Source organism: Hylobates moloch, unplaced genomic scaffold, assembly GCF_009828535.3.
Source record: "Hylobates moloch isolate HMO894 unplaced genomic scaffold, HMol_V3 SCAFFOLD_13, whole genome shotgun sequence".
In the NCBI taxonomy this organism is placed as follows: Eukaryota; Metazoa; Chordata; class Mammalia; order Primates; family Hylobatidae; genus Hylobates; species Hylobates moloch.
The window spans coordinates 75084744-75111918 of record NW_026652288.1 but is presented as its reverse complement, the minus strand read 5'-3'; positions in this window follow the sequence as shown (position 1 = coordinate 75111918).

The window sequence follows — 27175 nt, the reverse complement described above, 5'->3', positions numbered from 1 at the left end:
TATGATGCTTATCTACAATTTTAGTCATTCCCTCATTACATATTTTTAGTGCTGAAAGGTGGCAAGTATAATGTCAGGCTCTACTGCCTAACCAATCTTGATCGATTTCTATAGACTCAGCTGTGATTGTTCTGGGAAGAACAAAAATGTATCATTAAAAGTTACAGGGAGGCATTTATAAAATAATAGGTTCCTGAGATCTTATAGCCAGGGGGTAGCTTTCTTGTGTGATGGCAGTGTTATGATTTCTGTAACTTAAGCAAAGCAAATATTTTGCCAGTAAAATAAAGCCTAAATGGTGTGTACATTTGCAAAAAGAAAGAAAAAAGCAATGGCCACAACATGAAAAAGAAAGAGAGAAGAGAAATCTGGCAGAAAGAGAATTTTTTTAAAAAAGCTCTTCTTTGGTAACTGAAATAGATAATTTTCAGTGTCTGATTGATCCAACGGGAACTTATGTTCAATATGCACAGACCTTCTACACCAGTGGCTCTTTTGTTGTCTAGATGGCATTGGCAACATCTCAAAAAAATCTGGGTTATTACAACTTGGGGAAGGGTGCTGCCAGGATCTAGTGAGAATTGCCCAGGAATGCTGCTACATATCCTACTCTGCAAAGGACAGGTCTCCATGACAAAAATTATGCAGCCTAGAATGTTAATAGTGCTAATATTGAGCTACCCTGACCTATAATAGTAAATTATGAAGAGTCAGAGCTGCAGCTGAAGAAAAGTTTGTTGAGCAATTAGAATCAGGGAGACAGAAATCTGAGTTTATATAAAAGGCTTGATAGAATTATATTCTATTGTAGACTGACCTAAGATGTGAAACATAGGAAAAAAATACAACAAATGTTAATATAAGTAAAAAATCCAAATAAAACTGTAGCAGTTATAGCTAATGGTATAACCAAACAGCATTGCCTAATAGAACTTTCCATGATGATGGAAAAGTTCTATATGTGCACCATGTCCAGTACAGTAGCCACTAGCCACCTAAGGCTATGGAGAATTTTAAATGAACCTATTGAGCTAGTATGGGTGAGAAACTGAAGTTTTTATTGTATATAATTTTACTTAAATAGTGTGAGCTAAATATGATTTAAAGTCCACTAATCCAATGCATTCATGGGGAGCTTAAATTTAGAACAAAGTTTATTAGGGAGAGAGTCAAGGCTTGTGGATTATAGACGAATAGGCTCTGGGGCCAACAGTGGTAGTGATAGTTTACCAACTTGGAAGAGGAGTAGCAGTTTCCTTGGTAGTTTACCAATGTGGCTTTGTAAATATGCTTGAAAATTCAGACTACAGTTTATTTTTTTTTAATGCTTCCCAATGATTCTGTGAGCTATTGCAAACCCTATGACAAAAGTTCCCAAATATTTTTTCAGTTCATAGTGCCTTTAGTCTCTCGGCAACTATTTTTTTTACAGTGCCAGTAGGAATATAAAATCTAAAATCTACGTGTCTTAGTTTGTTCATGCTGCCATAACAAAAATACCATAAACTGGATGGCTTATAAACACATAAATTTATTTCCAACAGTTATGGTGTCTGGGAAGTCCAAGATCAAGGTGATGAAAGATTCAAAGTCTGGCGAGGGCCAGCTTCTTAGTTCATAGGTTCTCGTCTTTTTACCAAGTCCTTACATGGTGAAAGAGACAAAGGAGTTCTCAGGGACCTCCTTCATAAAGACACTAATCGTATGTCCGAAAACTCCACCTTTATGACCTAATTATCTTCAATGGCACTCCATCTTAATGACATTGCTTTGGGGGTTAGGATTTTAACAAATGCCTTTTGAGGGGACACAATTTCCATAGAACCATGTTATATACACGGCTGTACAATCTGTATACAGATTGTACAGTATAATCTTTGACACAGGTACTATGCTCTATTATATAGGTCAAAACAACTTAATAGGAATAATTTCCACAGTGACCAATACATGTCACTGTGTTTGCCTCAACAATTTATCATTTAGCATCTCTGTATAGCCACAGTTTGAGAACTGTGGTCCCATGGTAAATTACTTGCTGTTCAGACTAGTGTAGAGTCTATTTTTCAGTTCTTTCAATGTTTCCAAAAGCTTTTTAGGGTGAATTCCTCTTGCCCAATCTAGTAAAAATGAATTCTGTATTTGCAACGGATATGGACTGATACAGGGTGAACCCATCATTATATTCTTTAAACAGACGAGAAAGGTGCATTTTGAAAAGATAATAAATTTATCTCACTAACTCATAGGTGTCAGAACCACAATTTTGAGACAGGTAATATTCCTTCAGAACTGATGGCTAATGTCACCGTTCTACTATATATCCAACTACTTGGGAGGAAAGTGAGACTTAGTTTATTAGTTTATTAATGAAGTTGAAATAATTCACCTTCACTGGAGTGGTTATGGGGTTTTGAAGCCAGGTGTGTCTGATTATAAAACTCGTTATTTTATAATACTCTAATCTTCCTATTAATTGACAATAATGGGGCAAATTCTTTCAATTTAACATTGGTGATTAACATACAAACATCTGCCCATGCCTACTGCTTCAATGATTTTGTACTTGAACTACATGACTTAGTAGTTGCATATGAATAAAACTTGAAAAATTTTGTCTCTACCATCCGATTTTTAGATTCTACTGGAAATATGCTTGGACACAAAACTCAACTTATTTTAAATCATAATATTTTTTGGTCATTTTAAACTTAATCTCTATTTCACTTGTTCAGAATTATCCCTCTAGTAAATTATTGTGTTGTGTCATTTCTGATTAATTTATCTGCATCTGCGTCATTAAAATTATGCCACAGTTGTGCTATTTTCTTACTTATGAGCACACTTCAACTCATTTTTTTTCCTCTAAACTTCATACTCTAGGAAATCTAAACAAGAATTAGCTTGAGTTGGAGATGATGTGGGGTTGGGTAATGGGAACAAAAATACAGGTAGAATGAATAAGATCTACTATATGGTGGCACAATAGGATGACTATAGTTGATAATTTATTGTATACATTTAAATAAAAACTGGAATTGGAATGTTTCTAACACAGATAAATGATAAAAGCTTTAGGTGACAGATATTATCCTAGTTTTATCATTACTCATTGTATGCCTTAACACACATAATACATTGTATGATACATACATTGTATATATCAAAACATCACATGTACCCCATAAATATATACAACTATATGTACCCCAGATAATTAAAAATAAAAATGTTAAAAGGAACTCTCTCCTAGTTAACTATACAAATTATTAACAGAAATATTGAAGTACTGAAAATACTTCAAATATGAGAGTGCAGTGGATTCTCCTTATTCATGGATTCTGCATTTTCAAATTTGCTTTATTTGGTTAAAATTCATTTTTCAACCCCCAAATCAATACTTATGTCCCTTTTATGTACGTAGACAGATTGGCGAAAAATTTGAATTACCTGATACATATGTTCCTAGTCAAGGTTAAACAAGACAACGCTCTGACTTCTTGTGCCAGCTCTCATACTATAAAGTATCTTTTGTGTGGTCTATTTAATGTCATGTTTTTCACATTTTTGTTAGTGATTTTGATACTTAAAATGGACCCCAAGTATAGTGCTGAAGTACTGTCTAGTGTTTCTAAGTGCAGAAAGGCTGTGACATGACTTTATGAAGAAACAGTTCAGGCATGAGTTATAGTGTTGTGGCAATGAGTACATTAATGATTCAACAATTTGTGTGTGTATGTGTGTATAAAATAAGCTCTGTATTTACATAAGTACACATACATGGTGTGTGTATGTATATTTAAAATAAGATGTCTTAAAAAATACAACAAACAAGGTTATGCATTGATTAACTGATAAAAATATTTTGACTAAAGGTGCACAAGAACTTAAATCTGCATCTCCCCTGTGAGCAATGATTTGGTGCTCGCTACCCCAGTGTTTGTGATGACTTTATAAAACATAACTACAGCAAATAATGAGAATTAATCATATTAGAAATTAGTTTCTTTGACCTAAAGCGGAAATGCTGATGCTGAAATTTATTACATCATTACGTTTTTCTGTGTCTCACCAAATTTCACTGTGTTGGCACTAAAATTGTGGAAATATTCAAACATCTATTTATTTTTAAATAAGAAGTATCACAGTAAAAAATTTAATAAAACCTAATATCACTCATCAATTCACAAAAATGAAACATTTATCTAATAATTATATCTATGGCTTTCTTTATATATCATATGAAAATTCAGGCAGACGCTGAAGAAAGAATATATAAATTTCATTCTACTCTGGTATTTTGATACATATGGACACATGACAAACCAAAAATTAAATTATCAAATTACTTGATTCTATGATAAATGTAGTTATTTTGAAGTGATTTAAATTTTAAAATCTCAGTAAGAATTGTACAATGTAACTTTTACTACATGCTTTATGATATCACGCATATTCAGCTTAACTTTGTATTGATTTTTTCACATTTTCTAACATATTACAACATTTTATGATAAGAAAAATCATTGTTTATCATTTTATGTGTTGGGAAAATATATCTAACTGCATTTTTCAGGGTTCTCCAGAGAAACAAACACACATATATCTTTATATATAATCTTTACATATATATTCAAATATGTCTATTTATATTTATATATTATATAACTATATATACCCCAATCAATTATATATAAATATATGTATATAATTGGATATATATATATGATTTATTTATTTTTATTTTTATTTTTTGAGACAGAGTTTCGTCCCTGTTGCCCAGGCTGGAGTTCAGTGGCATGATCTCGGCTTACCACAACCTCTGCCTCCCTGGTTCAAGCAATTCTCCTGCCTCAGCCTCCCCTCCTGAATAGCTAGGATTAAGGTGCCCACCACTATGTCCAGCTAATTTTTTGTATTTTTAGTAGAGATGCGGTTTCACCATGTTGGCCAGGCTGGTCTCAAACTCCTGACCTCCAGTGATTCACCCACCTGGGCTTCCCAAAGTGCAGTGCAGTGGATTCTCCTTATTCATGGATTCTGCATTTTCAAATTTGCTTATTTGCTAAAATTTATTTTTCAACCCCCAAATCAATACTTACGTCCCTTTTATGTACATGGACAGATTGGTGAAAAATTTGAATTACCTGATGCATATGTTCCTAGTCAAGGTTAAACAAGATAATGATCTGACCTCTTGTGCCAGCTGTCATACTATAAAGTATGAGGCATGAGCTACTAAGCCTGGCCCTATATAATGATTTATTATAAGGAATTAACTCACATGATTATGGAGGCTAATAAGTTCCAAGATCTACAGTTCACAAGCTGGAGACCCAGGAGAGGTAATGGTGGTATTTCAGTCAAAAGGCCAGCAGTCTTGAGACTTGGGAAAAGTTCATGTTTTAGTTCAAGTGCAAAGGCAGGAAAACACAGATGTCCTAGCTTGAAAGCAGTCTGGCAAGAGGAGTTCCCTCTTATTCTGAAGAGGGTTAGCCTTTTGTCCTATTCAGGCCTTCAGCTGATTGGATGAGGCCCAGCCACATTTAGGAGAACAATCTGATTTACTCATTCTATCAATTAAAAGATAAATTCATTCAAAAATATTTGCACAGAAACACAATGATATTTGTTTGGCTAAATATCTGGGCACACTGCAGTCCAGTCAAGTTAACATGCAAAATTAACCATTATGGGGGCCAATATAGATTGTGACACATTTTTTAATTCATTTATTTAGAAAACATGTATATCGAACAGGCTACTTTTAAGAAATTTCCAAATGTTTTCTCACTTAGGCTACCTAAACATTTTGGATAGTAACTATATTTACCGATGAGAAAACTGAGGCACATTGAAGTCAATTAATTTGCCTAAAGTAATAGAGCTGGCAAGTTTTAAAGCCATATGTAAACCCATGCCATAACCATAAAGCACAAGGTGATGCTGCCTTTTCATCTTCTTGTACAAAGTCCCGCCACACAGGTAAACTCATTGTATTTTTATAACACCCTGAGATAGCCATTATTACCTCCACTTCACAGGTGGAAAAATTGAGTTCCAGAATAATTATTCAAGTTTAGAAAACTGAAAATATAGTTAAGCCAGGACTAAATTTCAGTTTTTGTTCTTAGAATCTCTGAAGTATTCCCATTATAAAGTAGAAGGCTTGTATGAAAACATTTCTTGTTATTGTTGAGCCTTATTTTACAATTTACCTCAATGGTATGTGCAACGTACTTTAAAAATAATCACATAGAATCAGAAACTCTAAGATGTTTTTCTTCAGCATACTACTGAGTTTTTGAGTTAATATTTTACCAGGATACATGGTCTAATTATGTAACAATGTGATTTATCACCACAAATACACCATCACACTGATAATATATTACTCAATAAAGTCACAACAGCTGGCAAGAAATTCCACAGAATTTGGCAGTATGTGAGTTTATTCTGTTTTATTATTTAATTTACTCAACTCAGTGCAATTCAGAACAAAGATGGGTAACATATTTGTAAAACCTCAAGGGAAAGTTTGAAATTTCAAAACTTAGCTTCTCTACTGCTACTGCTTTTTCCCTAACAGAAAATGTAAAACAAAATAAAATAAATAAAATGATATTTATTTGTAAACCTTGCCCATTTATCAAGCCTGACTGCTTCATAGCAGTCATGAGAATGTCTCTATGACCTATTTGAATATCTCTAAATTTAAATTGTGTCTAGTTGTTCTGGTATCCTAAATAAAGTTATATTTCCATCCTATAAATGGAAGCTGACAATAGAAGGGCTTTAAATAATCTCTATACCCTCTGCTACTTTTATTATGTGCAAATAAATATGTATGAACTTGTAGTTAACATTGTGTCCTGTAGACTGATTTCCCACATGAGTCTGGAAAGATTGTGTGAATAGCTCATTGTGTGCTCACATGTTAAAAGGGACAAATAAGCTCCTTTGGGCCTCTTTTATAAAAACACTAATCCAGTTTAGGAGGGCTATGCCCTCATGACCTAGTCATCTCTCAAAGGCTCACCTCTATTACCATCATGCTGGGGATTACTTTTCAATATATTTTTAGAGGACATAAATATTCAGACCATAGCATTTTATCTCTGGTCCCCCAAAACTTATGTCCTTCTTCCATGCAAAACACATTCATTTTATCTCAACAGCCCTCAAAGTCTTAACTCATTCTAGCATCAATTCAAAAGTCTGAAGTTCAGAGATTTATTTAAAATTAGATATGGGTGAGACTCAAGGTAGAAGCCATCTTGGGGTAAACTTCTCTTCAGATTTGAGACTGTAAAACCAAAAAGGTTATGTGCTTCCAAAGTACAGTAGTTGGACAGACATAGAATAAACTTTCCATTCCAGAAGGAGAAAATAGAATAAAAAATAAATGTAGAACAGTTCCCAAAGTAAGTAATGTATAATAGTTCCCAAGTAAGTAAATGTATAATAGTTCCCAAGTAAGTCCAAAACCAATAGGGAAAACATTAAATCTACAGGTTCAAGAATAATCTTACTCGATATCATGCTTTCAGGACTCTAGGATAGAGATGGGACCCCAACGTTCCAGATAGCCCTGTCTCAATGTCTTTATTGGGCACTATTCTAGTGGGGGCTCTCTGCAGTGGCCCAACTCTAAAGCTTTCCCTTTGCCTGGATCACCCAATGCTCTGGGTGGCTAACCCTTCAAAATCAAGGGCTCACAGCTCAGGTATTCTGGGCATTTGTGGACATGGCACTGTGAGGATGCCAACAAGATTTACCACCTGGGTTTTTGTAGGGGTGAACACTGTGGTCCACAGTATGCAGGAGTGCTGAAGCCACACCTGTATAGCTGAGAAGCTCTATGCTGGAATGCTGGGAAAACATACTTGAGGTGGCACTAGTCAGTAAGTGCTAAGGTCCCATGGTGCCCAGGGACCCTCTTTTGGTATCATTTTGTCCCCTGGTTCCTGGCACTATGGTTTGTGATGTGAGAAGTAGCGCTAATAACCTTTGAAATGCCTTTGGAGTCAATCTTCCATTTTTTTTGATGAATAGCACCTGACTTCTACTTATCCATACTAATTTTCTTATCGGTCACTTTGCCACACCCTAATATTCTCTGCCAAACATCTCTTCTCATTTATTAACCATATGGCCAGGCTGATAACTTGCCAAATATTTGAGGTATGCTTCCATTTTGATTAAAATTTGTCTTTAGGTTGTTTATCTCTGCATTTTGCTATAAGCGTTGAAGCATGGCTCTTTCCAACCTTGAATGAGCCATGCTACTGGCTTCTCTGGTTCACCGGCTTATAGACGGCCTGTTGTAGGACTTTTCAGACTTCATAATCATGTAAGGCAATTTCCTAATAAATCCCCTGTCAACACATCTGTCATCTATCTATCTGTCTATCATCTATCTATCTATCTATCTATCTATCTATCTATCTATCTATCTCCTATTGGTTCTATTTCTCTGAAGAACCCTGACTAATTCACACATACAAAAGCACTGAGATTACAAGCATGAAGACTTAGTGGGAAATATTATACATTTACTTACTTGTAAATGCATTAGTAATTAGTATATGTAAATTAGAAATTTCCTCAGTCAGCCAGGCACAATGGCTCATGCTTATAATCCCAGTTCTTTTGGAAGCCAAGGCAGAAAGACTGCTTGAGGTCAGGAGTTTAAGGCCAGCCTGTGCAACATATTAAGATTGTATCTCTATTTTAAAAAGAGGCTAAAAAATTAACCAGGCAGGATGGTGCATCCCTGTAGTCCTAGCTACTCAGGAGGCTTGGGTGGGAGGATTGCTTGAGCCCTGGAGTTTGAACCCTATAGTTTGAACTATGATTGTGCCACTACATTCCAGCCTGGGTGAGAGTGAGACCCTGTCTCTAAGAATAAAAATAAAATTTCTTAGTCAAATATCCAATTTCATCAATTATAATTCTACCCTCCACAAAAGTAATGCAGTAAAGTTCTTTGGCACTTTATAACAAGTATCACCCTTCCCACAGTACCACAGTATCCAATATCATGTTACTCATTTCTATCTAAGACCTCCTCATGATGGCCTTTATTGCCTATATATCTATGAACATTCTGTCAGGACCACCTACAAAATCTCTAAGAAAATACATTTTCCTTATAGCTCTCCTTTTCTGAGCCATCACCAGAATTGCCCTTAACATTCTATTTCCAGCAATATAGACTTTTTCTAGCATCTATCTCAAAACTTTTCCAATCTCTATCCATTGACCTGTTCCAAAGCCACTTCCACATTTTTTTCCACACTTTTTCCCCACTCTCCATGCCAATTTCTATCTAAGTCTGTTCAGGTTGCTATAGTAAAAACGCTACAAACAGGGTGGCTTATAAACTACAAACATTTATTTCCCACAGTCCTGGCGGCTGGGAAACCTAAGATCAAGGCACCGGCAGATTTAGTGGCTGATGAGAGCATGTTCCTCATAGACAGCACTTTCGTGCTGCATTCTTACATGGTGGAGTGGGCAAACAAGCTCTCTTGGGCTTCATTTATAAGGACACTAATCTCATTAATGGGAGCTATGCCCTGATGTTCTAGCCATCTCCCAAAGGCCACACTTGTCAATATCAACACACTGGGAATTAGTTTTCAACATATGAATTTGGAGGTGGGGGGGGTGCATAATTATTCAGACCATCATGATTTTCTTAATAAAATATTGGTACATTAAATCCAGTCTCAGTATTTGATTCTCAGATAACCCAGACTGAGACAAGGGGTAATCTGGAACATCCTCAAAAAACCACTCTCAGTTACCCTCTGGAAAATCATTGCTGACAAATTTATAGCCATTTCTATTGCCATAATTAACCCCATCATTTTCAATAAAATTATGCAACGTTGTTTCTAGTGCATCGTAAACCCTCAAATATACTATGTTTAAATTTTAGAGCTGTAAGATGTGAAAAAATTCTTATCATTTTGTATAAGAGAAAGTAAGGACTTGGAGATATTAAGTAAATTGACATATCGAAAACAGTTAATAGATGGCAGGTGAGTCATTTAATCCTGTTCTGCCTGATACAAAACCAAAGCTTCTGAGAGTTGTGAGATGCTACCTCCTGGATGTCATCTAACAATTGTCATCTGTGTAACATAATCCAACTCAAACTTATCTCCAGCATTATCTGCCTCTTCTCTCCCATTAGTCCTCTGTCTTAACATGTTTGTGTTCCCAAAATTACCACACACTTTATAAATGAGAAGTGTTCTAAGAGTTCAATAAACATGTATTAATTAATGAATCAACATACAGATAATGGCCAAGTTAGCTTTCTAAAACTTACACTTACAGATTTTCAAATCCTATTCAGAAATATTCAGTTCAAAATATTTCTGACAAGTTCTTCTAACGTCATTCATAATGCAGTATCATTACAAGCTTGATAAACATCTGCACAGTCACTAAATATTGTAAACAGAAAGAATGTAATTAATTTGTCCAAAGTACACAGTAAAATGTTTGTAGCTCTCCTCTTACTGAATTTAAATATAGTCACAATGTAACCACAAGATTATTTGCTCATACAGGGGCATTTTTGTCATTTTTGACTCTTCTAGATTTTTAATATATTTATTGTTCATGTGATTGTATTTTTACCAAGAATTAAAACACTTATAAGATAAAGAGTGATTTATGTAAAGTATCACTTATACCTTAATTAAACACGCCAAATTAAAACAAGGGGAAAAGTTGATATGATGTCAAGAGTATATTTAGCCCTAGTCATACCTAAACATTTATATATTTTTTTTCTGCTAAATACTTGACAAAATATTTCTCAATTTTAATGATAAGTAAAGGAAGTTTATTGTATGGGTGAAACTAAATTTCTAGAGTATAGTTTAAAACAAAAAACTAAAACTAACTAGTATGGATCTTTTTAATGCCATTTTTATCAGTGTGTGTCTTTTACATTTCTGAATCTCATTTTGTTTATTGCTGTGGAAATTACTACTTGCCAAATTGCATCCCCATGGTGTGAGTGAATCACACATACAAGTGTATTCAAAGCTGTCAAATTTAGTACAAGAAACCTTGGAGTTTGAAATTGGCATTCAAATGACAACCTAATCCTACTGTTTACAATGCCAAAAATGTGCTATTAAGTGCCAGGTTTATGCAATAAAAAAAGGTTAATGCATTTTCTCAGTTTAAAGAAGGTAAAACATGGTTTGTTAAACACAGTGTATGTTTAAACTGAAACATTAAAGTTACAAATAGTCATTAATACAATAGCCTGAAGTCATTGTATTACATTTATTTCATTCTTTCCACCACTTTTAAGAGCACCAATTATGTGCAGAACACTTTGGGACTCAGTTTGCAAGAGGTGTAGAATCTAGTATGGGAGGTAAGACATGCATACAAAACATCATATACATTATTTAAAGTTACAAACATCATATGCGGAAGAATTTTGGTAAAATGACAGCTTGAGTGGACAAATCTAAATAATTCTTTTCCAAATTAATGAAATCTCTGATTTAAAAAAAACTTTCAAAATTAATTATGAACTTAATTTAGAAATTGAGAGAAATTGAAATATTCATCTCCATTAATAGGATACAATTAATAAATGAATCTTACCACTGCTCATTTGCCAGATCAAATCCTAATTTCATGGCACATCCATTTGCCTCTGTGTTTTGTCAAGTGGCCTTAGGAATCCAAGATGAATGTTGTGGGATATCTGGGGTTAAGAATTAACTGAATGCTTATGTGAACACCATTGGCGATACCCTGAAGCAAGAGGCTCTGGCTAAGCTGTGCCAAGATTTCTGGGCCATAGAAACCTACAAATAATCAATATGTTTTGTTTTAAGCTGCTATTGCTGTGATAAGTTTATTATGCAGAATTAGATAACGAATATATGGTATGTCACTGTCACAGCATCCTTGGGTTGTCGCTTCAGCAGCTGGAAACCTCTCTGGCCAGTGGTGCCTTTGCCTGAGTTTTGCTCAGGCCTGCTGTGCTTGTTCAGCCCACTCGGCCCTGCAGGCTGCACTCCACTTGCACTACCAGCCCAGATCCTGTAACTGCCAAGGGCAAGCTAGGCACAGAACAGTGAAGGGTGTGTGAGCGAGTGTGTGGTCCAGCCACTGAGCACAGCCAGACATGCTGGGTGCAGTGGGATGGGCAGTTTCAGGCACTGGCACGGGCAATGACTCCATGCGATGCTGCAGCTGGACCAGGCGTACCACAAGCGGCTTCCACTGTGGCCACCAGGGAACACAGTAGCACCCAGAAACTTGGACATACAGAAAATGCAGAGCCCCAAAGAAGATGTCACAGCCCAAGTTTGGGGAGCCCCTAGGTCTGGGATCCCTAAAGGGCCACAGCTCTTCTCTGCTTCTCATAGCCTGCAGTGTGATGGGGGTGGGGGGAAGGTGTGTTTCAGTGCTGTTTGTGTTACATCTCTTTCATTCCTGTCATTCAGTGGGACACGAGTTCTTGTCCTGCATCCAGGAAGAATGAGGTACCTGGACAACTGGAAGGCGAGCAAGGCAAAGAGGTGCTTTATTGAGCAACAGTACAGCTCTCAGGAAACCTGAAGTGGTTAGCTTTTATCCGCAGGCAGGTCTTTCTGTCTTCTCAGCAGCCTTCAGCAGAGAAGAGACCTGGAGTGGGTAGCTCCAGTCTGCAAGCAGGTTATTAGGTGGTCTCTGCAAGTCTGGTTGAGTTCAAGGTTTTTATGGGCTTCAGAAGGGAGGAATTGTGTGCTGATTGGTCCATGGAAGGCCCAGAAAAAACACCGTAAGTTCTCTCTCTGGCAGCTTGGCCCCCCTTCTTTAGGCTGTCCCTGGCTTGAAAGTGGGGCTTCACCAGAGACCCCTTGTTTTCCACCCAGGAGCCTGTCTGCCTCATGCCATCAACGGCCATTCATGGCACCCAGGCTATTTGTGCTGAAGGGCATCTGGAGGCCTGCACCAAGCCATCCTCAACCCCCTCTTGCCTCCCTCCTATGCTTGTTGTGTCCAAAGTCCAGAGGGGGCCAAGGTGGCAGAGGGCTGGTATGTTAGCATCACCTCGGACATGCACATACCTGGCTGTGTCACAACAGAGCCCAGGTTTGGCTTCAACTTTGTTCCAAAATTGGAGTGGATGCCAGGAGCAGAGAGAGGTCAGGCAGTGGGAGCAGGCACTTCTAATCCTGTGGGGGCAGGAGGGAGGTTCCTGGGCCACCAAGAGCATAGGGATGTCCTGTTCCAAAGTCAATCTAGGTGCCTGCAGCTGCACCTGGGAGGGTGGGGCTCCTGCACAGCCAACTCAGAAGACAGCGGGGCTTCTGCCTCTTCTCAGCTTCCACTGTCTCCATAGAGGGCACAGCCTTGACCATACCTCCCCTGCTGTAGCCGGTGTCTTGGCCGTGGTTGCTCCAGACAGGCTGCCACTGCCATCATTGCTATAAACAAGACTTCTTGTGTAGTATAATCTGTTATTCTTCAAAATCTGAGTATTATAAATTTTGCTTCCACTGATGGTATTTTTTTTTTCATTTCATCAAACAGTTATACATTTATCATGATAAATACCAAATAACTAAATAAGTTTGGGAGAGTATGAAGAAGGCTGTAGGGGAGTTCTGTGTCCAAAGAGTGGAAAAAAAAGTGGAATTAAAAATAACCTCAAGCCTACAAAGTAGGTTTATAAGGGAAAAAAAAGCAGAGAAATAAACCACAACCAAGAAACTTGGAAAACAAAGCTTGGAAGTTGTCATTTCTATCCTAACCACAAGTGCAAAGCTGTATAAACTGAATAATCAAAAAATCTTCTTAGATCTGTAAGAGGTGAGTCAAAGGACAAACTGCTGCCCCTAAAATAGGACAGACAGGTGGCCGCAGAGAATTACAGCATATCAGAGCTGATCCCTCCCCAGGAAGAAGTGGAAAGCAGTACTGGGATAGAAAAACCTGAACTATACTGGATTAATTCCTGGAAATTCAGTGTGGACAAGTGTAAAAGTTAAAAACTCCAGGAGGACCCAGTCATAGGGGGCCCCACATTTTTGCAAGTTTTGCCTCTAGGAGTTTGACTGGGTTCTCATAGTAAATATCAGAGAAAAATATCTTGTAGGGGAGGAAAACAGAAATCACTTTGAAACACACCAGAATGCCCTGTTCTTAACAAGGCCTTCCCTCAGGAGAAACTAGTTAACCAGAGCTTAACCTACTAGAGTTCTCTCATAGCCTAATTGACCTAGATGTGGGGGAGGAAATATCCAACTCTAGCCCACTTTAGCCATACTGAACAATTTGAGCAGTGTGATGTTGGAAGGCTGAGAAATCCTGTGATGTTCACCATCCAGAGGCATAGGCATAGGCCTACTAAAAGACTGAAACACAATTACAGCTCTATAGAAGGCTTCCCTGGACAGAGCTACTTTTCCAGCAAATAATAAAGGCCTAGTTACAGAAGGTTTTTTTTTCCCAGTTACATCATGTACAACTATTAAGAAAAAATTACAAGGAATACTAAATGGCGAAAAACAGATTGAAGAGACACAATAAACATCAGAACCAAACATGAGAAAAGGTGTTGGAATTATCAGGCTGGGAAATTAAGATAACTGTCATTAGTATGCTAAGGGCTCTAATGGATAAAGTAGACAACATGCAAAAATAGATGGGCAATGTAAACGGAGAGATAGAAATTCTAAGAAATAATCAATAATAAGTGCAAGAGATTAAAAGCTCTGTAATAGAAATGAAGAACACCTTTGATGAACTTATTAATAGACTGGATACAGCTCAGGAAAAAATACCTGTCCTGAAAATATCTCACTGGAAACTTCCAAAATTGAGAAGCAAAAAGAACAAAGAATGAAATATCTTAGAACAGTGGTACAACTACAAAAGATGTAACATACATATAAAGAGAAAATGAGACTACCAGAAAGAGTAGAAGAGGAAAAAATCAGAATAAATATTTGAAGCAATAATGCCTGAGAATTAATATCAGAAACCATACCACAGATCCAGGAAGCTCAGAGAATTCTATGCAGATGACATGCTGCACCAAGGCGTATCATTTTCAAATGACAAAAAATAAAGAAAAATATCTTAAAAGAAACCCGAAAAGAAATTGCTTCTAGAGGAAGAAAAATAAAAATTGGACTCAACTTCTTAGAAACCATGCAAGCAAAAAGATAGTAGAGTAAAATATTTAGTGTAAAGAGAGAATAAAAGAACCAACAAACTTACATAACAGTACCATGTGAAATTATCCTTCAAAATTGAAAGAGGAATAGAAAAATAAAAATTGAGAAACCTTATTGCAAGTGGATCAACCTTGCAAGAAATTTTACATAGATTCTTTAGAGAAAGAAAATAACATAGCTCAGAATCTTCAAAGACTAGAAATTATACATTGTCTTCTCTCAGATTACAATGTAATTGAAGTAGAAATCAATAATAAAAATATTACTAGAAAATCATAGCTATGTATAAACAAACCATCTCTAATACATAGGTCAGGTAAGAAATCACAAAATAAATTAAAAATATTTTCATTAAATATAAATGAAAATGCAACTTAGAATTTTTCACATGCATTAAAAGCAATGTTTAGAAAAAAGTTTTTGTATTGAATATATATGTTAGAAAAGAAGAAAGGTCTAAGTCACTCATCTAAAATGCCATATAGGAAACAGGAAAAAGAAGAGCAAATTAAATTTAAGGTAAGAAGAAAAAAATAATAATAAAAGTTAGAGAAAACTCAAACTGAAAGCAGAAAATCAACTGAGAACATCAATAAAAACAAAAGCTGGTGGTTTGAAAAGATCAATAAAATCATTAAGCCTTCAGCAAGTCTTACAAAAAAAGAGGATACAATTACTAATATTATAAGTGAAATAGAAAACATCACTACAGATTCTATGGACAGTAAAACATTAATAAAGGAATATTATGAACATTTCTATGCCCACAAACTTGATAACCTAGATAAAATAAACCAATTCCTTAAAAGATACAACCTGACAAAACTCACACAAGAAGAATTGAACACAGGGTATAGGCCTGTAACAGTTAATGAAATTGAATCAATAATTGATAATATTTAAAATGAGAAAGCAGCAGGCTCAGATGAATTCATTGGTGCATTCTACCAAGTATTTAAGAGACAAACTATACCACGTCTCTACAGTCTCTTTCAGAAAGTAGAAACAGAGGGGTATGTTTACTTATTCTATGAAGCCAGGATCATCCTAATACAAAAATCAAAGACATTACAAGAAAACTACAGACTGATATTTCTCATGAAGACAGATGCAAAAATTCTCAAAAATTACCAGATTTAATCCAGCAACAGTGCTGGAAATACTGGACATCAACATTAAAAAATAAAAAAAAATCTAGATACAAATTTATACCTACCACAAAAATTAACTCAAAATGGATCACAGACCTGAATATAAAATGCAAAACTATAAAACTACAAGAGGATAACAAAGGAAAAAACTTAGAACTTGAGTTTGTTGAGGATTTTCGATAAAACATTAAAGGTATGGTCCCTAAAAGATATAATTTATAATCTAAACCACTAAAATTAATTTTTTTTCTGTGTAAAAGACACTATCAAGAGAATGACACAGCAAGCTGATGACTGAAAAAACATATTTGCAAAAGGTATATCTGATAAAGGACAAATAAATATTTAAATTATTCAAAATAAATAAATATTTAAATTCAACAATAAGAAAACAATCATATTAAAAAATAGGCCAAAGACCTTAACAAACCTCTCAAAAAAAAAAAGACATACAGTTGGCAAATAAACATACGAAAAGATCTTCTTAATATGTATTATAAAGAAAATGCATGTTAAAACAATAAGATACTACTACCTCTATTAGAATGGCCAGAATCCAGAATGCTGATAGCACCAAATACTGGTGAGCAAGTGGAGCAACAGGAACTCTCATTCATTGCCAGTGAGAATGCAAAATGGTACAGCCATATTAAAAGACATTTTGTTGATTTCTTACTAAACCAAACAAAACGTGCTCTTACCACACAACCTAACAGTCATATTCCATGGTATTTACCCAAAGAATGTGAAAATGTATGTCCATGCAAAAATCTACACAAGTATGTTTACAGACGCTTTATTCATAATTGCCAAATATTGGAAGAAACCAAGATATCCTTCAGTAGGTGAATGGATAAAGATATTGTGGTAACTCCAGACAACAGAATATTATCCAATGCTAAAAAGAAATGAGTGATTAAGCCAAGAGAATATGTAGAGGAACCTTAAATGCATATTACTAAGTGAAAAAAACTAATCTGAAAAGGCTATGATTTCAATAAATGATATCCTGGAAAAGATAAAACTATGGCAACAGTAAAAAGAGTTGACAGGGGCTAGTGAGGGGGGAAGATGAATATGTAAATCAGAGAGGGATTTAAGGGCATTAAAAATACTCAGTATAAAACTCTAATGGTGGATACATGTCCTTATATATTTTTCCAAACCCACAGAATGTATAATTCCAAGAATGAACCCTAATATAAGTTATGAGCTTTGGATGATAATAATATATCTATGTAGGTTCATCAGTTGTAACAAATACACCACTCTGGAGAGGGATGTTGACAATGTGGGATGCCATGCATGCATAAAGGCATAGAAATATGTCTGTACCACCTCAATTTTGCTATGAACTTAAAACTGCTATAAACAAATAGCCTTTAAAAACCTGAAGCTAATAATTCAGTTGACTGATAATTTTTAAGTTCTTCTGATAGTATCTAAGTATCTCTCTACATACACATATAGGTCTACGTATATACACTTTCATCTATCAACCTAATCTATTTATCTGTAGCTATATAGATACAGCTATGCAGATATAGCTGTACAGATATAAATTTGATAGATTACTTTAGATTCACTGTCAATGTTATAAAAATCTAAAAGGAAATCATATAACTAAAATAAATATTATTTTCGTGTTCATGAGATTAATACCATGCTAAAATCATATAAGCTGATATCTTTAGAAGATATGTAGTATATAACAAATATGTACATCAGTTACTTTAGTGGCTATTTTTCAATTAAGGTAAAATTGAATCATTATTTACTTTGATATTCATTGAACATATTAATAGTGTTGGCAACACATGCTCCTACTGTTGCTAGGAGCTACAGTGTTTGGATCTCAGGTACTTTATTTTTTTTTTGAGGCTCATTTTCCATTTTAAAAGGAGATGATATTGGCTTCAAAGGGTATCTTAGCCAAAATATATATAATTTATGAAAAGATGTTTTTAAAACATTCTTTAAGATACACAATAGTAAAAGAGATTAAGTTTTTAAACTGGAATATCTTACAAAATACTTAGAGTCATATATCAAACATAGATTATATAAGAAGAGCATATTTCATGTCTCTACCCTCCTTTATCTGACTCTGGGTCTCTGCTCCTCTTTACCCTCTCATGCCCATCTCCTTTTTGGTCTAAGATTTCCTTGAGAACTGATCAAATATTTACAAAAAAGCCTGCAGTTTCAGGCATTCATTTTGGTAGAAATGTAGATTAGGATCTTTGAATTCACAGTCCAAGGTTAGAAAAATGCTTGTCTGAATTCTTCACTCCATAAATCTTGGGTAAACACTGAGCCTCAACCTAGTATCTTGTACCCATCATGCTTAATAAAACCTAAGAACTAGATTTGTATCCCATACCTCATCCTAGTGGGTCTAATAGATATGTTAGCAGTCTAGGTTCTTTAAAACTGAGACCCTGAATTCCAACCCTTTGTGTAATTCTTGCTAGAGGCCTAAGGAATACTCCACATATGCCTACTAAAGGAATGGAAATCTTATTTACAAACATATATCCCTGAAGAATGTATAGAACCTTTCTATGTAATTACCCTCAAGATTCCTTATATCAACATCCTTTCTACCTGATTTGACTAAGCCTCTAGATTTTTCCACTTTCACTACTGTACCTTAGATAAGTACCTTGTGTCTTACTGTCCTCTTTTCCCATTTATCTATTGCTGCGTAGCAAACCAACAAAACCTGGGTAACTTAACAACTGTATATTGGTTTTCATGGTTTTTAGGTTGAATGGGGTCACTCTGGGCTCACTCATGTAGCTGTGTTCTTCTGCCTGGCAGCTGGAAGCTAGGTTCAACTGAGATGGCAAGCATGGCTCTAGCTGTCTTTCCATAGGGTCTTTTGCTCCAGCTTCTTTACAACATGATGTTTTCATGTTCAAAAGTCACAAAAATCTTGTTGCATTCCATTAGTCAAGGCATGCCTGAAACCATCCTCACCATTCAAAGTAAGGGAAAATAGACTCTACTTCTTGATAATGGCAATAGCAATTTTCATTACTAAGTATATGATTAAAGGAAGAGAAGAAATTTTGTGACCAATTTTGCAAACAATCTACCACACCACTCTCAACCCCAAAAATCTGAGAAAAATCTCAGTTATTTTAGAAAGTGTATTTTGTCAATGTTGAAGACGCATGACCATGACACAGCCTCAGGAGGTCCTGCTGACAAGTGCCTACAGCAGTAGGGGCACGGCTTGGTATTACAAATTTTAAGAAGATATGAGACATAAATCAATTAAGTGCAAGATATACATTGGTTCAGTCTGGAAAGGTGGGATTACTCAAGGAGAAGGCAGGACAACTCAAAGTGGGCAGGGTGCTCCCAGATCATAGGTAGATAAGAGACAAATGGTTGCATTCTTTTAAGTTTCTGACTAGGCTCTCCAAATGAGGCAATCAAATATGCATTTATCTCACTGAGCAGAGGAGTGACATTGAATAAAATGGGAGGCAGGTTTGCCTTAAGCAGTTCCCCGCTTGACTTTTCCCTACAGCTTAGTGATTTTGGGGCCCCAAGATTTATTTTCCTTTCACATTTCTCCCTTTTTAAAAATCATCTGGAGAAAGCATTTTAGGAGAAAATCAGTCTCTGGTTTCAAGGTTTGTCTGATCTTTCATGGCTAGGATGGTTTATTTCTAGGATGGTTTACTAGGAAAGTTCATTGTTAGCAAGTTGTGAAGTTTCATGTCTTATGAAAAGAAAATAAGTGGAGGAAGGGAGAAAAATAAAAACAAACAAAAGAACATTCCTGTAAAATCAATATAGGTGATATTACTCTGAAGTTCATACATCAGTACGCAGGTATGAAATTGGTTTATGTATGTAAATAGGTTGCTGTTATTTTCTTCTGAAGTTTATTTGTCTAGCTTCAGTTTGCAGGGCTTTACAAAAGCACAGCTTAGGTTTCAGTGACTCCAAATTATGAAAAATAGGAGGGAAAGAAGGAAAAAAATTGAAAACATTATTTTGAATTCTTGTAGCCAAGAAAAATTAAAATTTGGTCCAAACTGTAGAAAATAATAAAAATTGAAAAACAGGTGAAACTAGAATCTAAAACAGATGTACTATAGTTTTTAAAACAATTTTTTTCTCTTTCCAGTTTCCCATTTTGTCTCAAGACAAATCATGGTAGGACTGATTTGTTTTATTTTACATTGCCTGATTATTTGTATATGGTGCAGCAAGATTATTTTTTTACATAGGCTTTTAAATTAGCTTTGATGAAACCCTGTTTTATAGAAGGAGTCTCAGATAAGATTTTTTAAAAGCTGATCCCAGCCATGAATTTGTACCATCATATTTGTATATTTGTATCAACCTGTGAGTTGGGTGAATTCCTCTCCTCTTGAGGTTCCAAGATAAATGTGGGGCTCCTGGACCTGTCAGAAAGTGACATTCCTTACTTAACACAGGTCAGAAACCCTGCACAGGGATGGTGTAGACAAGGTATTAGGCCAGTTTTCTCAAGGAGCTTTTGTATACTCTGTAAGTCAAGTTTGATTCTTTAAAGGAAAGCACACAATTCCAGTCAAAGCCTGGGTAAAATAATCAGTTTCTCCAATTGTGTCCTGTTATAAATGAAAACAGATTCTTATTGCACTCATGTGAATAACTGTATTGCCATAAGTTAAAAATACTCAGAAATAGTTTCCAAATTCTGGAGAAATCAGGAAAAGAGAAATGATTATGTTCTAAATTTTGTTCCTAAGTGTATACTAAATCGTTAAAAGCTGTCAATAGCTCAAGAGAAGCTTACTTGACTCTGAAAAAACAAAACAAAGGATCAGCAACGTTTTAAGCAAAAAGTCAACAAGATTACTTCAGTCTTCTATTAGATCAGTCCCTGTAGTTAATTCCTGTTCTGCTTGATATTCACGAACATTTCAGTTCTTCATGAGTTGTAAAGGTTTTGTTTTCTCTTCTGATGTCACAATCCCAAAACTTATCAGAAACTTGCATTTGATAGTATATGTTAGAGTTTTATAGCAGATTATAAAACCACTTTCTAAAGAGGACCAAAAAAAGACAACAATTGTAGGTGGATGATGAAAAGTTTTAGGGCAGCCATAATCAAGGACACAGTTGACAAGAAAATTTTTACTGCTCTGGCACACATAATTTAACATAACAATTATAATTATTAGTGACAATGTATGTTAACTCATATCAGACTTATAGGAGCTTTTCATAATTTTGGAACACATACCAATGACATTTATACAAATACAGCCCAAAGAAAATAAAACACCATTTTATATTTGACAATGTTTCCTATATAATTTTTCTACCAAATAAGCCAAATTATGTCATTTTTGGGCTTAGGAAACCTAATATCTTAAAAGATTAATTAGATCAGAAAAAGACATAATTTATAATTTGACTTTGGAAAGTTTGTCAAATATCAAAGGTTTAAAACACTTGATATCACAGGTCATTGTAAAATAAGTCATTCAATTGGCCAAAGTCAGAACTCAAGGATTTCAAAAAAAGGTAAAAACCATCATTCTTTGAGAGAGTAGACTTAATTTTCAAAACAATAAGGCCTAATAAAAGCAGCATGAAGATAATTAAATTTGTTTTTCAAAATTTTATAAACAATTGATAAAATTTTATTGATTATATAACTTCCATAAGCCCTTTATAACCCTTGTAACATTTATTAAGGAGTCAGTTAATGCTTAAAGAAAACCTTGTTAATCTGAAACAGGGGCCCATATGCTGATCTTACATCAGTGTGCCTTTGACTTAATGATTAACTTATAGAGAAGCTGAACTTATTCTCTTTCAATATCTGCCCTTACAATCTCACAGCCCACCTCTTCCATGATAGTCCCTGGTCCCTGAGAAATTGAATAGCTTTAATTTCTGGCCCTGTGTCTCAGGAATGCAGTTTATTTTGATTGGCATCTTCTACTAGGCCTGAAGAAGAGGCTTTACTTGCTGTCAGTGTTTAAGATTTAGCAGGACTTGGAATCCTTTTTAGACCCAGAAGTCAAAGCCCTGTAACTGAATGTCACAAGTACTTTAAAAGCACATAAAGAAAGATACATGGATGTAATAATCTTAATTGATTTTTTAAAAAATCTCAGTTTTTCCTAAGCAAACCAAAAGTTAATACTAATGGCCTAGAAATTGTTCTAATAAAACATAAAATCTGATAGGCTAGTTACCAAAAGGCAAAAGAAATGACCTTCTGCACTGCACAGAATATTATGCTGGAATAATTCAATTCCTTCAAACCTTTAAGGAAACATTGTTAGCATCAGGCCACAACCAATAGAACTTGAGGAAAAAAAAAAAAAAAAAAAACTCAATTAGCAGAAAATGAGTTGAAGGAGAGCATTACTATTTCAAGCCCTTTAAAAGGGGAGAGAAAACCAAAAACAGCAAGATGCAATAAAAGTTAAACTTTGGGTTAAAAATTAAAATATCTTATAATTTATTAAAAGAAAAATTAATCCCTACAAAATTTCATTGTTCCAACCAAAACCTCAAACTTGTCTTCCCTGCTGGGAGTGAGCTTAAACTCTGTAAAGGAGTTGCCTGCCTTCCATCATCATGGAAACAGGAAAGCTTGCCTTCATTGTTGGAAGTAAGTAAAATTCCAAGGAAAAGGAGGAGGGCTTGTAATTCTAGCACTTTGGGAGACCAAGGCAGGTGGATCACTTGAGGTCAGGAGTTCAAGACCAGCCTGGCCAACATGGTGAAACTCTGTATCTACTGAAAATACAAAAGTGTGCCAGGTGTGGTGGCATGTGCCTGTAATCCCAGCTACTTGGGAGACTGAGGCAGGAGAATCACTTGAACATGGGAGGCAGAGGTTGCAGTGAGCCAAGATCATGCCACTGCACTCCAGCCTGGGCAACAGAGTAAGACTCCATCTCAAAAAAAAAACAGTGGGTGGGAGGAGTTGTACCGCAAGATGAGCTTTAGATCTCAAGCAAATTTTGGAAGATCAGGGATTCTATGAAGGGGGTGCTCTCAGACCTCAGCAATTTGTCCTATTGGTTTGAGCCATAAAGTTAGTTCATGCTGGTTTCAAGCAACAGAAGATTTGTCAAAGGTCATGGGCATCTCCACTCAGAATCCCTTCGTGGTTACCAAAATGTAAACCCGGAAAATCTAAGACAGGTCACAGTTAATTTAGGAAGTTTATTTTGCCAATATTGAGAACAGGCTCACATGACACAGCCTCAGGAGGTCCTGAGGACAAGTGCCCAAGGTGGTAGGGGCACAGCTTGATTTTATACATTTTAGGGAGATATGAAACATCAATTAGTATGTTTGAGATATACATTGGTTCAGTCTGGAAAGGTGGGACAACTCAAGGCAAAGGTGAGACAACTTGAAGTGGGGAGAGGGCTTCCAGATCATAAGTAGATAAGATAAAAATCACTGCATTCTTTTGCGTTTCTGATTAGGCTCTCCAAATGAGGCAATCAGATACACATTTATCTCAGTGAGCAGAGGGGTGACTTTGAATAGAATAGGAGACAGATTTGCCCTAAGCAGTTCCCTAAGCAGTTCTCAGCTTGACTTCTCCCTTTAGCTTAATGATTTTGGGGCCCCAAGATTTAGTTTCCTTTTACACCACTCTTAACTCCATTTTTACCAGATTAAATGCCATCCCATATTTTACCCACTTCCATAATCATCCAAACAAGCCAATCTGCTGATTCACCTGAGCCATATGATGAGGCTCTGATTCCAGTGGAATATGTCATAAACAAGTAGTGAGAAATAGCACTGGCCTTGAGAGAGAAATAATCTCTCCAGTTAAGCCAAAGAGACAAATTATAAACAATAAATTCAGAGAGCAATGAAAGGAATCTTTAACTGAGACAGAGACTATATTTTGTTGTCAATAACAAAGAGAATGATAACTAGTTTTACAGCCAGAGCTTTAGAACCTTAGAATATTACAGTTTTGTCCAGTTACATTTTTCAGTTGATAGATACATGTGTATGTTGGGATAGCTGAAAAATAGGGAGTCCAAATAGTAAAATTACTAACCTATTCAAGCTCTATTGCTTTCCCAAATCCATTGTACAAATCTCGATTTAATTGCCCTGTGCTCACTTGAATTATAGTATATGACTGCATAATAAATGTAATATTATGAAATATTATAGTATATTGCTTAAATATAAATTTCATTCAATATCATTTAGTTTCAGAAAGCTTTTATAAATCAAGCGATCAATTTTCATAGCATTAACATATCTATGCACATGATTTTAAAACCATTTTGCCTAAATATGCTTATGCTGGTTTAATTTACTTATAAAACAATATAAGAAATATATACATCAAATTTTTTAAAACAGAGTTTCACTCTTGTTCCCCATGCTGCAGTACAATGGCGTGATCTCAGCTCACTTCAACCTTTGCCTCCCGGGGTCAAGAAATCCTCCTGCCACAGCTTCCCAAGTAGCTGAGATTACAGGCGCCCACCACGACACCCAGCTAGTTTTTGTATTTTTAGTAGAGATGGGGTTTCATCATGTTGGCCAGGCTGGTCTCAAACTCCTGACCTCAGGTGATCCACCCGCCTCAGCCTCCCAAAGTGCTGGGATTACAGGCGTGACCCACAGCACCTGGACCAAAATTTTTAATCTGAAGATATCACAGTTTCTTAGAAACTGTAACATTGAAAATAGACATTATACTTCAAATGGTAAATTTTTCTATACCCTTATTCCAACTTTTAGAAAACCAGAATTTTAAAGAAAATAATATATGTTTACCACAACACTAAAATATAAAAATAATGCCAAAATCTGCCACAATTCAGATATTCTATTTAAATATTAATTCCTGAATATGTTTATCTTGCAATGCACAAGACTGAATATTGCTGCACGTTAATTCCATTTAGTGGAAGCAAATACAATTATACTAGATAAATCTCTAATATGTCTAGACTGTGAATTTGCTTGCAATATCAGCATCTAAAAATTATTTATAAAATGATCTGAAATTGTGAATAAAACAATTAAAAAATGGAGGGAAGGAAGAAATGAAGAAAGAATAAAAGAGGAAAGGGATAAAGTGATAAATGGAGGGAAAGTGAATCGAAATAGCTTAGCTTCCTATGATCGCCAAGTAAATGGAATTTTATTTAAATAAAATGCTGAAAAATACAAGACAACATATTTTGTTCCTAAGATTTCATCTTTTCTTTACAATTACAAAGCATACTTGCTCAAATTGGGCAATTATTCAAATAACAAATAAACAGCACATTAAATTTATTAGACCCAAATAAATATCTCAAGATTATTATTTGATAAAAAATTATATTGTGATTTATTTCCATTTCAATTTAAGATAAAATGAGAAAAAAAGCTATAAAATTAATCAAACCTGATAATTCTAAACCAAGAATCCCATAAAATATTATGTTTTATTTGCTTGATAACTGTGGGAAAGTCCTATCAATGTTGGTATAACTGAATAACTATAGTAAGTTACTGTCATTCATTGGCCACCAGTTAAGGAACTGAGTAGGCAATTCTTCCCCAGTCACCCTAAGTTTGCTGACTTCTACCACAGGCTTCTAAGCCTTCTCCTCCCACAGCCTGTGCCTGCAGGTTGAGCCAAATTTTCTAGACTTGAACAAGCGACCAAGTGTGAAAGAGCATATGTACTTACAGGAGAATCAGACACCATGTTTCTATAACAATCTGGCATTTTAAAAATTTTTGGAGGAGGAAGAAAAGAGTTCATTTACAACATTTCTTTGTTTATATGTTAAACCCATTCCTAATGTGATTAATCAATTTCAAGGTATTGGCAAAACTGGAATATTTTATAATGTTTTAATATATTTTTAAAATTTAAACTCCTATGTCTAAAATATTGGCAGAAGAGTAAAAAACAGTTTATAAATATCAACTTAATATTTATTAGTCTATTTGTATTTGCTAGTGAGGCATTAACATCATTTATTAAAAATGTTAACCAGACATTCAGGGTGACATTCAGGCCCCTGTCACCATATAGAAAAATTTACTCAAGATAGATTAAAGACTTAAGTATAAATTCTCAAACTATATAAATTCCAGAAGAAAACCTCGAAAATAACTTTCCGACATCAGCCTTGGAAAAGAATTTATGGCCCTCTTCAAAAGCCATTGCAACAACAACAAAAATCCATAAGTAGGACCTAATTAAACTAAAGAACTTCCACACAGCAAGAGAAACTATCGACAGAGTAAACAGACAACCTACAGCATGGAAGAAAATATTTGCAAACTATGCATCTGACATAGGCTTACTATCCAGAACCTAAAAGGAACTAAACAAATCAACAATTAAAAAACAAATAACCCCATTTAAAAGTGGCCAAAAGATACGAACAGACACTTCTTAAATGAGGACATCCAAGTGGCCAACAAACATACTAAAAAGTGGTCAGCATCATAATCATTAGAGAAACACAAATCAAAATCACAATGAAATACTATCTCACACCAGTGAGAATGGTTTTGTTAAAAAGTCAAACAATAATAGATGCTGGCTAGGTTGCAGAGAAAATGGAATGCTTATACACTGCTGGTGGGAGTATAAATTGGTGCAGCCACTATGGAGAGCAGTTTGGATATTTTTCAAAGAACAGGGTTGAACTACCATTTGACACAGTAATCTCATTACTGGGTATATACTCAAAGGAAAATAAATTACTGTACTGAAAATACACATACCCATATGCTCATTGCAGCACTATTCACAATAGCAAAAACATGAAACCAACT